This window comes from Myotis myotis, unplaced genomic scaffold (assembly GCF_014108235.1).
Source record: "Myotis myotis isolate mMyoMyo1 unplaced genomic scaffold, mMyoMyo1.p scaffold_m19_p_15, whole genome shotgun sequence".
NCBI classification, from domain to species: domain Eukaryota; kingdom Metazoa; phylum Chordata; class Mammalia; order Chiroptera; family Vespertilionidae; genus Myotis; species Myotis myotis.
In genome coordinates this window covers 50,398,092-50,414,425 of record NW_023416319.1, presented here as the reverse complement: position 1 = coordinate 50,414,425, position 16,334 = coordinate 50,398,092, and the positions used below count along the sequence as shown (strand labels likewise).

Sequence of the window (16,334 nt, the reverse complement as noted above, 5' to 3'; positions counted from 1 at the left end):
GAAGACGGCTGCAGGCTTCATTCCACTGCTTCATCACCTGAAGCTCCAATAGCTTCTGCTAAATCACCTTTCCTGATCAAGCCCTTGGTGGTTCTCTCCGAGTACCCGGAATAAACCCAGTCATAAACGGATTCAAGATGGTGCCAGGCTCTTGACTGCTTTGTCCACTTTTACTGGACTTCCCCTCCCAATGACCCCATCAGGCAGTGCCTATAAGCACCTTTGTTTTAAAGATTTGGAAAGTAAGACTTGAATACATTAATTAGCTGGACTACAGATTTATCTGACTCCCATGACCAGGCTCTTAACACCACAATATTGACCAAGGGAAGAGAGTAACAATGCATCAAGTTCAAGGAGCCTGGCCTGGAAGGCACCTGGCTGACTGGGATCCCTGCCAAACTTGTATCTTGTCCTCCAGGTTCCTCTGTGCTTCAGCCCATGGTTCTTCGGATGTCAGAGTAAGCTGAGGTTGCTCCCCACACAAAACCCTTCTCACCTTTGATTATCCCTAACTGCAATATTCTTCTCCACATTCATAAGCTTCACTCATCAAAAAGCATTTCCATGATCATCCATTCTAGTACATGCCCTCTAATAGCACTCTGCTCCCCCTCCCCATAAAACATGAATGAAGTAGGTTTCAGAGAGCCAGCGCCAAGTAATACTCTACATGTATAAAGACACTGGCATGCACCCAAATACACTCACATATTCATATACCCATCCAAACCCTGCAAGAAAATACAAAAAGAACAAGGAAAAACTGAGAGAAAAGTATCTGGAAAGCATTGTCCTGGGATTTTAATAATGATTTTTTTTTCCTGGTGAATAAGATTTTGGAGATTTTTCTTATGTTTTGTTTACCTGCATTTTCCAATCTTTGGTAATTAACATATATTATTCTCACAGTACATTTCAAAAGCATAATGGCAACTCAAAAATAAGCAATAACAAACATTTGGATTGTTTGTTTATGCAGTTGTTGTTTTCAAGAAAACATGTTTACCTGAGCAGTTGCTTAGGTTCTCCCTAAAATGGGTATCCAATGTCATGGCAAGTACTTCAGGGATCACGGTGTTGCCTTTGCCCTGTATAGGAGCTTCTCCAGAGGTCAGGGGAGGGGGTCGGGGGAAGTGAAAGGAATGGTTTTAACAATAATGGGAGCAACAATTAGTAGCTGAGGAGGAAACGTCCCACCTGATAATCTCATCCCAGAAAAAGCCACTCTGTGCAAGGGCATGAAACACACACAAAAACCAACACCCCCCATAAGAGCAGCAAAGGAGACCCTGCCACCCACAACCTCGCCCCTCCCCCCCAACCCTCAAAAGCATGATTCCATACGGAGGCCATTTCCATTGTTGTAATAGTGTCTCTTGGCCCCAGCCGAGGAAAGTGGAGGTTTCCTGGGGGACTCATTCCTGAGCACTGAGGGGAGGGGCGGGAATAGTTCCGTGCACTCCCATGACACTCGCAGCAGCAGGCTTTACATATCTGTGTAGTGCTTTACCTGAAAAGCCCATTTAAATATCCATTCTTAGCTCAAAAAGAAATGAATTCTCCAATTCCATAACTGACATGCTTAGCAACTTTTAGTCAAATGCCAAAGTGAGGCTTGGCTGATGTAGTTGAGGCAGTGAAGCCCCTAAACAACACATTGGCATCAATCAAATCAATGGGAAAGAAATAGCTTATCATAATAATTGTTGATCAAATGGCACAAATTTACATTCATTCTAAGGATAAATTCCACTGATCAACCTGGCTTTGCTGGAAGTATAAATGTTAGGGGGAAATGTAACTCATTTTAAGAAGGTGTTTCTCAAAATAATCATGTTCAGCAGCTCTCACTTCCCAGAGACTCGAGCATGTGCAGCATTCATGCCCACAGTGGTGCAGCTCAGTGCCACCCAGCGCAGGGCGTGCATGCTTCTCAGACCAACAGGCAACACTGGGGGTTTATATTTTGGTCTAAGAACTGTTATCACTAAATTTAAAAAATACTCCAAGTGGAACATTTTACGGTTTTCCACAGGCTATGTTTAATACATGTTATTTAATTGAGGTTAAAAATTAGTGTTGATCCAATAATCTGAAGTGCTTTTTCTTTGAAAATCATAGAGTACTCAGGACTCCAGGCTGCAAGGGCTACTTCCAAGTTACCACAGTTGAAGGGATTTGCTTTGCTGGCCTTTTCCAAATACCTGCTCGCTCTGTGTTTTGGTGGGGTTTTTTGCCCTTCATTGAAAGCTAGAGCTGGAGAACATATAGTCTATTTCACTTGGTGTCCCGTAGGTAAACAGGGAGAGGAGCAGATTATGGGGTGGGAAAGAATGGGTGACCCATAGGTTACCCCTGCCACAACCATCAAATGTCCTCTCCTTCAGGATTTTAGAGTGAGGTTTTGACACTAAAAATGCTAACGAAGAAAGCTATCAGGGCAGACAAGTATTTATTTACTCACCTGAAAAGCAGTTTAGGTATTTTGTAAAATTCCAGAAAAGGGACTTTTTAATGACATACATTGCAAAGATCATGCTCACAACATACGTTTCTGAGCATGGAAAAACAAATACAATTTTGGGGCCACTGAACAATGCAAGGACAGACCATGTAAAAATTTTATAAGAACTGAGAAAAAGACATGAAACACTAATGCAAAAAGATATATGCACCTCCACCTTCATTGCCGCAGCATCATTTACAATGGCTAAGACATGGAAGCAATCTAAATGTCCATCAATAGATGGGTGGATGGATAAAGAAAATGTGATAGAGATAGAGATAGAGATAGAGATAGAGATAGAGATAGAGATAGAGATAGATAGAGATAGAGATAGAGATAGAGATAGAGAGTTGATGTAGATACAGAATATGTGGGTAGACCTTGAGGGCATTATGCTAAGTGAAATATGGGACAGAGAAAGACAAAATACCATAAGATGACATTCATGTGGAATCTAACAATAAAATGAAACAAACAAAAAACCACATTCATAGATAAAAGATCAGATTGGTGGTTGCCAGGGTGGGGGTTGGGACTAGGCAACATGGCTGAAGGCGATCAAAAGGAACATACTTCCAGTTATAAAGTAAGTAAGTCCTGAGATGTAATGTACAGCATGGTGACTACAGTTAATAATCCTGTGTTCCATGTTTAAAGATTGCTAAGAGATTAGCTCTTGAAAGTTCTCATCACAAGAAAATAAATCTATTTTGTATTTTGATTAGCAGCGGTGTGCCTCTCATTTAAATATTACTGTTCTCTAAGAAACTGAAATTGCTTTGTAGACTCAAACCCTGCCTTTATTCCTAGAGAGAGAAGAGTCTGAATTGGTGTCATGTGAATACAACTAACTTCTCCCTCCCCTCACTTCTCAAAGAACCTTTAAGACATTGCCAACAGGCTATTCTTCATTACTCTGTAGTAACTCGTGTGCCAAGAACTGTTCACAGGTTTGCAGCCAAATTTGGATCAATGTGCAATGAGCATTTTTGCTGCAGCTGAGTGCATATCCTGTGGGATGAAAGCCTAGGCTAAAGAACTCAAATGGAGCAGGTAAAACACTGAACAATCTCTGGGTGAGGGAGCCAGAGCCTCATCCTCTGACTGTGGGAGAACTCTGCCTTGTGAGCCTGTGTGGGAGTGAGCCTGGCAACCGCCCACCCACCCTGAGCAGTGATCAGTGAATGGGGACCTGCAGTAGAAATGCGGCACTCCTTGGGGATGTGGTCAGGATAGCGTGTACTTGTCTCTCGCTTATTTTGTGTTAAATCTATTAATCTTTTATCCTCTCCCCCACATTTCTAGTACTTGCATTCTTTTAACTTTCATAGTTGAAAACAACTGTGCTAATCATACCTGAGTAGCTAATCTCTCTTTAATATGCCAGTATTCTGGAAATTGCCTCATCTCAAGGAAGGCTTCAAGAGAGTATAAGGAACCAGACCCTCTTCGGTTCACCCTGGTCGTAGGAATGTGCTAGGAGGTACTTGCCTACAGTGAAACAACCAAAAAAACCTATTTCAGATGGTCATCTTGCTTTAGCCTTACCCCCACATTCTCACCACCATCACAAACTTACCACACCATCACTGTGACCATCGTCATCGTCTCATCCCCACTATCACCATTACCACAACCCATGTACTGGGTTGAACAGTGTTCCCCACAAAAAAACATGTGTACTTGAAACCCAGGAATGTGACTTTATTTGCATCTTTGCAGATATGATCAAGATGAGGGCATAATGACTGGAAGAAAGTGGGCCCTAAATCCAATATGGTTGGTGTCCTTATCAGAAAATGAAAATCTGGAGACAGAAAAAGACACACAAGGGAGAAGAGACAGAGATTGAAGTGATGAATCAACAAGCTGGATGCCAAGGATGGCTGGCAACCACCAGAGGCCAGAGGAGGCATGGAAGGATTCCACTCTAGAGCCTCAGACATAGACCCACCAAGACCTTGACCTCAGACTTCTAGCCTCCAGTACTTGAATGAAGATTTTCATTGCTTTAAGCCACCCAGTGTGTGACACTGCATCACAGCTGCCCTAGGAAACTACTACTCCTCCATCACCTCAATCACCCCCTCATTCCCACCACCATCAGCACCACCTCCCTCCTCATCGTGATGAAAGAAATGACTCAGATAACATCCTTTCAAGCCAACACTGGGACTTAGTTTTAGTGGTCAGTGGCTGACAGGACAATATGGACTCATTAAGTGCCTTAACCACCGGTGGTCTGACCCCTGCTACTGGGATTACGGATTTAATGTCTCTCCTTCTTCATCCCCGAACTTCTAGTTTGAGCTTAATGTACCCACTTCTCCCCATTCCCACACAAAGATGGTTTGACATGATAGAGACATCCAAGATAATTCATTTAACCCCATAATCAGACAGAGCTGGGAAATGATCTCTAGAAAGAAGAAACAACTCGTATAAAGTCAGCGAATCAACTTCTAGCAAAATCAGATCCAGAACTCAGACCTCCAAATCCACCCAATCAGGGAAGTGGATGCAGTATTTTGAATACCTACTGCTGAGTATTAGGAAGTGATGTATGAAAAGAACAAACATTCCTCACCTTGCTTCCAACTACTTGGCTCATTTAAGTCTCATTGTGTCTTACCAGAAAAAAAATGTGTGGTCCTGGCCCAGAGATAAAATTACTGAAATATTCACTATGATAACAGTGGTGGTATTATTACATGATGACATTTGAGAAAGATGTTTTCTATATTAGCAATGCATAACTGAAAGTAACCCGACTGCTAAGGGGGATATCCTTTTATATATATACTAGAGACCCGGTGCACAAAAATTTATGCACTCGGGGGGGAGGGGGGGGTCCCTCAGCCCGGCCTGTGCCCTCTCGCAGCCTGGGACCCCTCGGGAGATAACGACCTGCTGGCTTAGGCCTGCTCCCGGGTGGCAGAGGGCAGGCCTAATCCCTAGGTGCAGCCCCTGGTCGGGCTCAGAGCAGGGCCGATTGGGGAGTTGGGGCGCTGCCCCCTGTCATGCACAGAGCAGGGCAAATTGGGAGGTTGCGATGCCACCCTCAGTCATGCTCAGGGTAGGGCCGATTGGGGGGTTGGGGCACCGCCCCCTGTCACACTCAAGGCAGGGTCTATGGGGAGGTTGTGGCGCCACCCCGTCACGCACAGAGCAGGGTCGATTAGGGGGTTGGGGAGCTCCCCCCTGTCACACACAGAGCAGGGCCCATCAGGGGGTTGGGGCGCCGTCCTCTATCACCCACAGAGCAGGGCCAATCAGGGGGTTGGGGCGCCGCCACTCTCACACTCAGGGCAGGGCCGATGGGGAGGTTATGGCTCTACCCCGTCACACACAGAGTAGGGCCCGTGGGGTGGGGGGGTTGGGGCACCGCACCCTGTCACACACAGAGCTGCAGGGCAATCAGGGGGTTGGGGAGCTCCCCCCTATCAGGCACAGAGCAGGGCTGATGAGGGGGTTGGGGCACTTTCCCCTGTCATGAACAGAGACGCAGGGCAATCAGGGGGTTTGGGCGCTGCCCCCGACACGCTGATCCCGGTGCCTGGAGGCCTCACGGCTCCGCTGATCCCGGTGCTGGGAGGCATATTACCCTTTTACTATATAGAATAGAGGTCTGGTGCATGGGTGGGGGCTGGCTGGTTTGCCCTGAAGGGTGTCCTGGGCCAGCTTTAGCTCTGAGGCTTGGCTCCAGCTCTGAGGCCTCAGCTGCTGAAAGTAGGTATCTAGCTTGTTTAGGTTCTATAAGCGAAACTCTGTATCAACTCCAGCTCTGAGATCCCGGCTCGCTGAAAGCAGGTTTCTGGGGTTTTGTTTAGCTTCTATATTTGTTACAATGTTCTAACTGCAGGCTCAGAGGCCGGCAAGGCAGGCAGGGAACGTTGGAGTCCTCCGTCACTGAAGCAAGCAAGCCTCATGTTCACTTTAAGCTGCCTGGCTGCCGGCCGCCATCTTGGCTGGCAGTTAATTTGCATATCACCCTGATTAGCCAATGGGAAGGGTAGCAGTCGTATGCCAATTACCATGTTTCTCTTTTATTAGATAGGAGATATATATATATACATATATATATATATACATTCTTGATTTTTTACAGAGAGGAAGGGAGAGGGATAGAGAGTTAGAAGCATCGATGAAAGAGAAACATCAATCAGCTGCCTCCTGCACACCCCCCACTGGGGATGTGCCCGCAACCAAGGTACATGCCCTTGACCAGAATAGAACCTGGGACCCTTCAGTCCACAGGCTGATGCTCTATCCACTGAGCCAAACCGGTTAGGGCAGGGGGATATCCTTAAGATTAACTCCATATACCTATATAAAACTGAAATAACTTAGAGGTCTTCTCAAAGCAAATCTGAGGGAGAATTCTTATCAAGCAATCAGGAGGACACTTGGGAATCAGGGGAGCTGTGATCAGTATGTTAATGAAGATTATCTACATCTTGCATCTAAGCATCAACAAATTAAAGAGGGCCTGTGTTTTCAAAGCATCTGGTAAAGACAAAACTAATGATAAACACAATTAGGCATATTTATTCATTTTGTTCTTTGAAAGTCATCTCATTGTCCTAGCTTTCAAATCAGAGGGCCTTAAATGCAATCTCTGATACTGAAAATGACACTTCTAAACCCTAACTTCTGAAATCTTTGGAAGAAGAGTATTGAGGAATTTGTAATTTTGATGTACAAACTGCGATCTCCACTATTAAAAAAATAGTAACTGTTAAGGTTAGTTCCGCAGAGCAAGATGTAATTGTGTACAATTCACTTCCACATTTAGAGTCAAAAAGAGTTAATCTACACAGTTATCCAGTTAATCTTGAGTACTTTCAGCTGAAAATATTTTAAAATAGCCGTTTCCTTAACATCAGTTCCTTTAGAAATAGTTTTATTAGAAACCTCCCCTTCTTCTTTTACCCAGTTGATACTCAGTTTCATAATGTCATTAAGATAGCACTTCTCTCACATTTAAAAATAATTATATAAATGGACTAACAAAACACACATATATTTTTAAATTTTAACCAATCAGTGAGGGATGTGCCCCTATTATTTCCTAAGACTCGATCACTGAGCACATAATAACCTGCAATTCCCATCATCTTCCACTGTTTCAGTCTCCGCCAGAGAAGACACCACCACATACCATGATGCATTACTTTTTTCTCTTAAAATGGTAAAAATAGAACTCTGAGCTCCTAATCAGCATGCATATCGGGAGCTACTGTTTCCTTTTAGATAGTGGATGCAGGTCCTCTGCAATTCTTAGAATAAGCAAGCAAGAATTCTAAAACCAAATCTATTGCTTGTTTTGCTTAAATGTTTAATGCTCTCCCTAAATAATTCATGTCCTCCCAAAAATAGGTCAGATATGACACAGGCAGCAAATGGAAACTAGAAAATGCTTCAACTGGTGCTACTTTTCCTAGGAACACATATCCTATTGGAAGTCTAACAGGAATCTCAAATGTAGTAAGTCCCACACCAAACCACTGACTTCCCCACTACCAACCTCTCCTCCTCCAGTGGGACGGTTTAAAGGGAACAAACAGACAAAGCTCTCGCTATTCACACTACATTTCTCTCTTTCCCTAGCGCCTCTGTCCCTCCCCGCTCCTTAGCAATCTTTATTGTGGACACCATTTGAAAATATCTTTCAAAGCAGATCATCTCATCTGCACTTCTCTGCTCCTGCTCTAGTTCCTGGCATGCACCTTTCACCTGGCCACCACAAGAGCTCACCTGGTCTCCTGGCTTCCACTCCTGCCCCTCCACTGTCTGTTTTCTACACAAGATAACTAACTAGACCCGGACTCGGCTATTCCCGGCAGTTTTCCATCTCTCACAGAATGAAGTCAAAATACTTGCTGTAACCTCCCTCTGGCTCGCTCTCAGAACTCGTGTGCTGTTTTTCTGTCTCCATGGCCCTTCCCTCCAGACGGGACAAACAGAAGCCACATCAAGCTCTGGGCACATGCTCGTCCTCCCTGTCTAGAATGCATTTCTGCAAACACTGTCTTGGCCTCAGAACTTTCTCAAATGCCGCCTCCTCATAGAGCCCTTCTCCAGCCACCCTGTTTAAGATAGTCCCCTTGGTAATATCACATGAATGAAGGATCAGCTCGTCGTGAAAATGACAATTGTGATTTAGGATGAGATGAGAGGGCACCTGGAGAAGGAACATTTGGCTGCATGTGGTATGGAAGAGCAGGGTCTATTTTTTGTTGGAAAATAAAATTTTCCTTTTCAATGAAAATGATGATGATGATGATGATGATGATGGTGATGATAACTACAGCAACAGTAGCCAACTTTCATTGAACATATGCCCAGCACTGTTCTGGCTATTTTGTCATTCCCAATTATGGGTGAACTGCAAAATCCATTTAATTCTTACAGCCTTGGAGGTAGGTACATTTTTATTCCCTTTTATAGATTAAGTAACTAATATACCAAGAATACCTAGAAAAGCTTACATAGCCCCAAACAAGTTAATCTGATCAAGAAGGCTTTTAAAAGAAACACGACCAAACAAAATTGTCCAATGTAAGGCTATGGAAATATTGCTGTGGGTTTAGAGGGCTGCTTCCTCTAACAAAGGGAAAATGACCCAAGAGATGTGGAACCCTCTCCAAAGGCAAGTCCCAGTCATGCAATCACAAATAATCCCAGAGGCACAACACGATGCATGCAAAGTGCCAATCCAGCCCCAGGGTGAGGGATAATTTTTAAAGAGGAAAACAGGGCATAGGGCAACTACTGATTAGCAGGAATGACCTATAACAGTCTTGGCGAACCTTTTGAGCTCGGCGTGTCAGCATTTTGAAAAACCCTAACTTAACTCTGGTGCCGTGTCACATATAGAAATTTTTTGATATTTGCAACCATAGTAAAACAAAGATTTATATTTATGATATTTATTCTATATATTTAAATGCCATTTAACAAAGAAAAATCAACCAAAAAAATGAGTTCGTGTGTCACCTCTGACATGCGTGTCATAGGTTCGCCATCACTGACCTATAAGAACAATACAGAAAAAAATGCATAAATTTTCAGAAAGAGTTGAAATTATGACCAAAGTATGAGTAACCAAAGGAGTCCCTTAAGTTCTACTGAATCTAACAAGGACATTTTCTATGAATTACAGTAACAGATGGGAAAGAGAATATTATTTTTCCTACTCCTCTCTAATTCCATGTTTTGTTGGGAGGTGGGAGAGAAATCTGGTACAAGGAAACCACACACTTCAAACCTCTAAACGTCAGGTCTGCTGTCCAAGAAATAGCACATCCAAGCAGCCAGAGGGTTTGCAGGTAAGAGAATGTTCCACAAACCTGGAGGAGGATGAGAATGGGAAAGGCCAAGAGAACTCTGAAGATAACCGAGTAGGGTGTGATTTGCAACAAGGGGAAGAGGATGGGATCCATGATCCAGAAAAAAAATAGTGATTTGTAAGCACATAAAAAACAAAACCAGCGATCACTTAGGGCCAATGTGGATTCATGAAGAATGATTTGGGCCAAATGAGTGTCTTTTCTTTTTTTGCTAAAGTTAGATAATGGCACATGATGCCTCATGAATGATATAAAACTGGGAGGATCAGTTACTATGCTGCATAAAGGTCAGAAGAGTTCTGGTCTGGATAGCTATCTTTTTTTTAGTGGACACAAAGGTAATTTATTAAGAGAAAACAATAATTTGAGGAGTCCCGTTCACAGAGGGCGACCACGGCAACCCCCCTTCCTGCGGGTGCTGCCGGAGGGGATGGGAGTGACATCCTCAATCGGACAGATCTTCATTCCCCAGCAGGCAAGGGCTCTTAGAGCTGCCTGGGCCCCTGGCACAGGGGCCTTGGTCCTATTTCCTCCTGTGGCTGGAGTTTGATGTGAAGAGCAGTGATGCCCAGCTCCTTGCACCTCTGAGCCACATCCTGGGCAGCCAACATGGCAACGTATGGAGAGGACTCATCTCGGTCGTCAGCCTTCACCTTCATCCCACCAGTCACACGGCAGATGGTTTCCTTGCCAGAAAGATAAGTGACATGGGCAAAAGTGTCACTGAAGGATGCAAAGATGTGGCAGACCCCAAATACATTCCCTCCTGCAGCCACCTGAGGTCCGAGGCTGATGACACGTTCTTCCTTCTTTTCCACCCCCTTGCGAGGTGCCATTTCTGCATGTCTCCTCCAGACTCCACCACTGGAAAGAGAGATGGGAGAGGGCGGGACTCGCTATCAATTTTTAAGCACTAATTATTTACCTCCTTTCATTCTTTCCAGAAAAGTCTAAGGAAGATACTATGAAATCCTTCTCATAAAACTGTGGGAACAGGCTGAGAGGAGGTGACTTGGCAAAGATCGGTCATTTACAAGGGAGGTGGCTTCCGAGTTTGTGAGCAAGTCCTGCCCTCCTAGCGACCAGGACGCTGCGGGTGCGAAGCCCTGCCCTACGACAAGACACTGCGAGGCCACTCATTTACCTCCGGGGTGAGACGGTCAGTGAAAAGAAGACCTCGGTCTTCACGCATGTGAAGCAGAGACAGACAGCGATTCATGTTCGTCACCTCGGTCATAGGTGCCCTTGTCTAAGTTGCATTTCCAAAGAAGCACTGACAGCAAGTGTGTGTTTGGCGTGAGGGCCCAGGGCTCTGCGGGAATCACTGGGTAATTCCGGGTCCACCTTAGGAGTTAACATGGGAAGCACGGAACAGTTGAACACGTGTGTTTCCTTTCACTCTGCACCATCACCCTGAAACCACAGTGGTCTGGCCTGTGGCCTGGGCCACGCCTTCCAAAGACAGCCCATGAGGCTGCAAGCCCTGGTGGGTGAGACTCTCCAGAGGGGGGTCACTGGAGGGTTTGAAACCTCCAGTGCGATGCCGGCCATGTGATGTACTGGTTCTCAGCACACTTGTGTCATTCCACCAACATTAAGCACTATTAGCCCGACAGAAACACCAAAGGCAGAAACTGGGCCGGATTCGATGCATCTTGGCAACATTTATCTCCCTTCTCACCAGCTTATTCAATTTTGCTTTCTTTTATCACATTGGCCCACTGCCTGGCCTTTCAGGAGTTAAAGAAAAGCCTCATACATGACTTGTGCCTAATCTGTTAGGAGAAACAGCCGGTCCTCTCACTGTCCCCCGCACACCAAGAAGTGGTGGTGAGATGCAATTACATGCCAGGCACCTGGGGGGCAGGTGCTGACCGAGCTGGAGCCGCGCCTGCCAGGAGGACAGGGGCTCTGAGTCTGTAAAAGCAAAAAGGGAAAAAAATCCCATTTCCTTATGTACCACATCACATGTGGCACACATATCTTTGGAGATTATTTTAGAGACTAATTGAATTGTTCATGGGAAGCAACAGACATCTTTAAATCACAACCCTGCACCCTGGAAGGTGTGCTCAGTGGTTAGAGCATCAGCCCACATCCCAAAGGGTCTTAGATTCAATTACTGGTCAAGAGCACTTACCTGGATCGCAAGTTCAATCCGTAGCTCTGGTGGGGGCACTTTAGGGAGACAACCAATCAATGTGCTCATCTATGTTTCTCTCCCCGCACCCCTCCCCCCAACTACTTCCTTCCTTCCACTCTCTCTAAAAAGAAAAACAAAGAAATCTTGAGGTGAGGATTAACCAAAAATAAATAAAAATAAATAAATCCCAACCCTAATTCCAAATTCTGACCTCTCATATCACCAGCAGGGAGATCGCAGGCCAGTTACTTAACTACCCTGCACTTCAAGCTCCTTTTCAGTGAAATGAAAATAATAATAGTACCTGCCCCATCAGACCATGTTGGAATTAAATGAGATACTGTCCACAGTCCCTGACAAGTACTTAGGCTCAATGCCGTATAATGCCACCATGAATATTATCTTCCATGGTTTCCTTTAGGAAACTAGAAGGCAAATTTCACTCAGGAGCCCAAGATTTTATAGTTAAAGAGGTGCTGGCTGTAACCACTTCACTCGCAAATGCACCGTGCATCCTAGGCCGCCTGTACACCACCTGTAAGCCACCTGCCCTGCTCGGCCGAGCTCCAGGCTCTGCAGCCCAACTCTACCTCGGTATCAAGCACACCTGTCACTTCTTTTCCTCTTCTCCCAACTCCGGCCCATCACTTCAGGAGTGTCTCTTTGTCCCATTCCTTTATTTGGAAAAGAAATCCCGATTTTGAGAGTTTGGCGTGAGAATCATCCCTGCGATGTGCGTCTCTAAAGAAAAGGAAATAGCCAGGTGCCCTCGTCAGGTCAATCACAAAGGATGGGTGAGAACGTACTAGCACACAGAGAGCCCCTGGCAAATCCCACGGAAGCCCTCTCCCCCCAGGTCACCACAATCAGAGGACGTCAGGACCGGCTCCTCCTCCGGAAGCAGCTTAGCCTGCCCGTCAGGTGGGCACACCCTACATACCTCCTGGGGCCGGTGCCAGGTCGAGCCAGTGCGTGAATGAAACAAATGGCCCAGCGTGCGCGCACAGGTGACCCTCCTTTGTGCATCATCTGTGCTTGCTCTGTAAAAGTCAGGTAATTTTCAGAACAGACTAACCTGACCCCCTCTTCTGCAATCTCTCTTCTCTATTTGTTTGTCAAAGACTCCACTTCATTTTAATAACTACAAAACTGAGATTTTACTATCCAGTGGTGAAGATTTCAGATAGAGAGACTATATATTTTATTAACACAAACCTAGTGCTCCCTAGAAGAGCCTACACCAGCTGAGTGTGTTCATGGGCCAGTCGCTGGCGTCATGGACTCTCTCTCCTCAGCGCTGAGGGCACAGGGCATCCCTGGATGCAGGCCTGCTCCCACCGCTGCCCAGGGAGTGGAGATGCGGCCAGACACAATGTCTCAGTCCCAACCCCGCCACGTCAGCAAAGTCACGACCATGTGTGACGGCCTCAGGACCCCAACACTGTCTGTATCACCCCAGCATTACACCTCAGCACCCACATCTCTCTTTCTCTTGGGATTTCTTGATGGGGAGGGGGTGGTCCCCAACTAGCCAAGAAGAGAGATTTGAGAAGAAGGGAGAAATGCAGGGAGGGAGGGAGAAGGGAATTGTCTTTAAACAACAATAAACATTTCATTTTTCATTGAAACTTTATATGCCATCATCATACAACTTGGGTTCATGATATCCCTAACACTTGCTAAAAATAAATTAAAACCTTGTATAGGTCTGAAAACAAAATATTCCCACAAAGCCTCTTCTAACATTTTTCACTTGCTATTCTGTCTCTTACTACCTAAATGAAAATAAACTCATATTTCAGCTGCAGTATAAATAACACACGCCCTGAATGTTTTCATGTTTCCACAGCACTTACTCAAATGGGTGAGGAATGGAGCTATCATCCGTAACATTTCCTACCCTGAGCAGCAAAATTTGCTTTCAATTACACATACAATGCACACACACAAAGTTGAGAGCAGCCTAATTTTTACTCTAGACTGCTATATGATCAGAGTGTAAATACCTAACTCGTTTACAGAAACCTGGCTAAATGAAACTGTCTGTCGGCCATCAGCGTCCAGGCAAACGCTCAGCATGATGGGAAGCCCGACTGGCGTGCTGTCTACGCAGAGGACATTCCGCTTGACAGGTGCTCTACACGCCTGTACTTCCCGGGGTATGTGTTTAAGATTCTCGGACTCTCCCACATCCATTTGGCTCGATGCCTACAGTAACTTAGAGCAGTAAATCTGCGTCAACGTTCAATGACATTATTTTGCCCATTTAGCTACTCATGTAAAGAAAGAAAAACGTTTGTTAAGAGAGAAAATGTTGGCGTCATACATGTTTAGAAAAGTACATATGCAGATCTCTCCACACACGCACACACACACTTTTCTACTCATTCTAGGGAACCAGCTGTCACATGCCACAGGTGTGGCACCTGCAATGCTGCTGGCTGCCCAGGATAAACATCTGACCAGCAGGGGCCTACATCCTGGCTGTTAACGCTGTGTACTCAAAGCTCGCCCAAAGGCCAGCAGCTCGGAGTCAGCAAGAACCAGGCCGCTCCGCCCCAGGCCTGCGGTTTCCTGGGCTCAAGGTGGACGCGGCAGCTCTGGGCATCACAATCCCACTGAAAGTTAGCAAGTTCAGATCACCACACACACGCTCCCTGGTGGCTTTCCGCCCTTCCACTCGGGTAAGAAAGCCTTCCCTGCTCCAGGCGCAGTCCCCCTTACCTCCCTGGGCCAGCACAGTGCCCACTCCTAAACCATTCCGGGGTAAGGAGCTGTGGAATGACCAGGGACGGCCCATCCAATCATAGTTCTTCCCTCTGGGATGGAGGTCTTCACCCAGGACCAGCATATCAATGAGCACAAACAGTGAAACTGTTTTTCTATTTCACCAAACTAATGTTACGTAAAAAACAGTACTCCCGTGGAATAAGGTTCACTGTTAGAAACGGAAAGCATAGCGCATTAGTACTGAGGCGAGTCTAGCTGGTACCAGGGGTTTTGCTGCGTGCTCCTCCCCTGGTGACCCCATTTAAGTCTTGCATCTTCTCCCAGAGGCAAATATCATTCTACAGTTAGAGTCAGGCAATTAAATTCATATGAAATTAAGGACTTATTTATCAACTTCTTTTAAAATATTAGTTTAACTTTTGTTCTTATTAAAAACCTGGGATAGCGGAACGGCATGAAAAGTTAAGGATATTTATAATGGGACACAATGAAATTTAAGTGGGAAATTTAACAAAATCAAAGTTGACCATAATCCCATCACTCAGAAAGAACTGTTTTTGGCAATTTTGTGCGTTGCTAACAATGTTTATTGACTAAAGTGTTCACGGATAACCCGAGGTAGCTACTGTTTTAAGCCTGCTTTTTATACTGCATATTCCATGGTAAATGTTTCCCCATGCTGTGATTTGAAAGAAGTGATTGTAATGCCTAGATTGCTGAAAATTTGTGTTATCAAACCTTTGCAAGCATTTCCGTTTTGAACTCCCTCACGCAAAAATCTTTGAACACAATTTCCTTCCCCTCCTCCTCCCTCCCTCTCTTCCTTCCTTTCTTCCAGTTAGAGGCCTGGAAGTGGAATTGCTGGACAGAGTAAGGAAACACATTGAAAGACTTTAATATCCAAAAATATTTCCACCCATTTCACACTCCATTTAATAATGTTGGGGCCTGGCTGGCGTTGCTAAGTGGTTAGAACATCGTCCTGTGCACCAGAAGGTTGAGGGTTCGATTCCCAGTCAAGGGCACATACCTGGGTTGCAGGTTTAATACTGCCTGGTCAGGGTGCATGCAGAAGGCAACCAATTGATGTTTCTCTCTCACATCTCCCTCCCTCCCTTCCACTCTCTCTGAAACCAACGGAAAAAAAAATGTCCCCGGATGAGGATTAAAATAATAATAATAATAATAATAATAATAAGTATTATAATAAAACTAGAGGCCCGGTGCACAAAATTCATGCACTCAGGGGAGGGGAGGGACGTTCCCCAGCCTGGACTGTGCCCTCTCACAGTGTGGGAACCCCGTGATTGATCTTCCCAAAGAAGTAGACCTGGCCCACCCATCCGGGGCTCCTCGATGGATTGCCCCAAAGAGGTAGGCCAAAGCCACCTGGACCTGCCTCCATGGCTCCACCCCAGCCTCTCTGTACGGAGCCACCGGGACCCGCCTCCGCACCACGCACGCAGAGTCAAGTCCCCACCCGCCCGCCCGTGCGCCCGCTGTGCACGCAGCCTCCTGGTGATGGATTGTCACTGCGTAAGGGCATCACAGCGTGAGGGCATGATGACCACATAGGCTTTTATTAGTGTAGATTTACTGC

At 45.5% G+C, this 16,334-nt stretch overlaps 1 pseudogene; it reads right to left on the bottom strand.

Moving 5' to 3' along the window:
* Positions 1 to 10,239: 10,239 nt before the first annotated feature.
* On the bottom strand, positions 10,240 to 10,706 carry LOC118670206 (annotated as a pseudogene).
* Between the last annotated feature and the right edge of the window lie 5,628 nt (positions 10,707 to 16,334).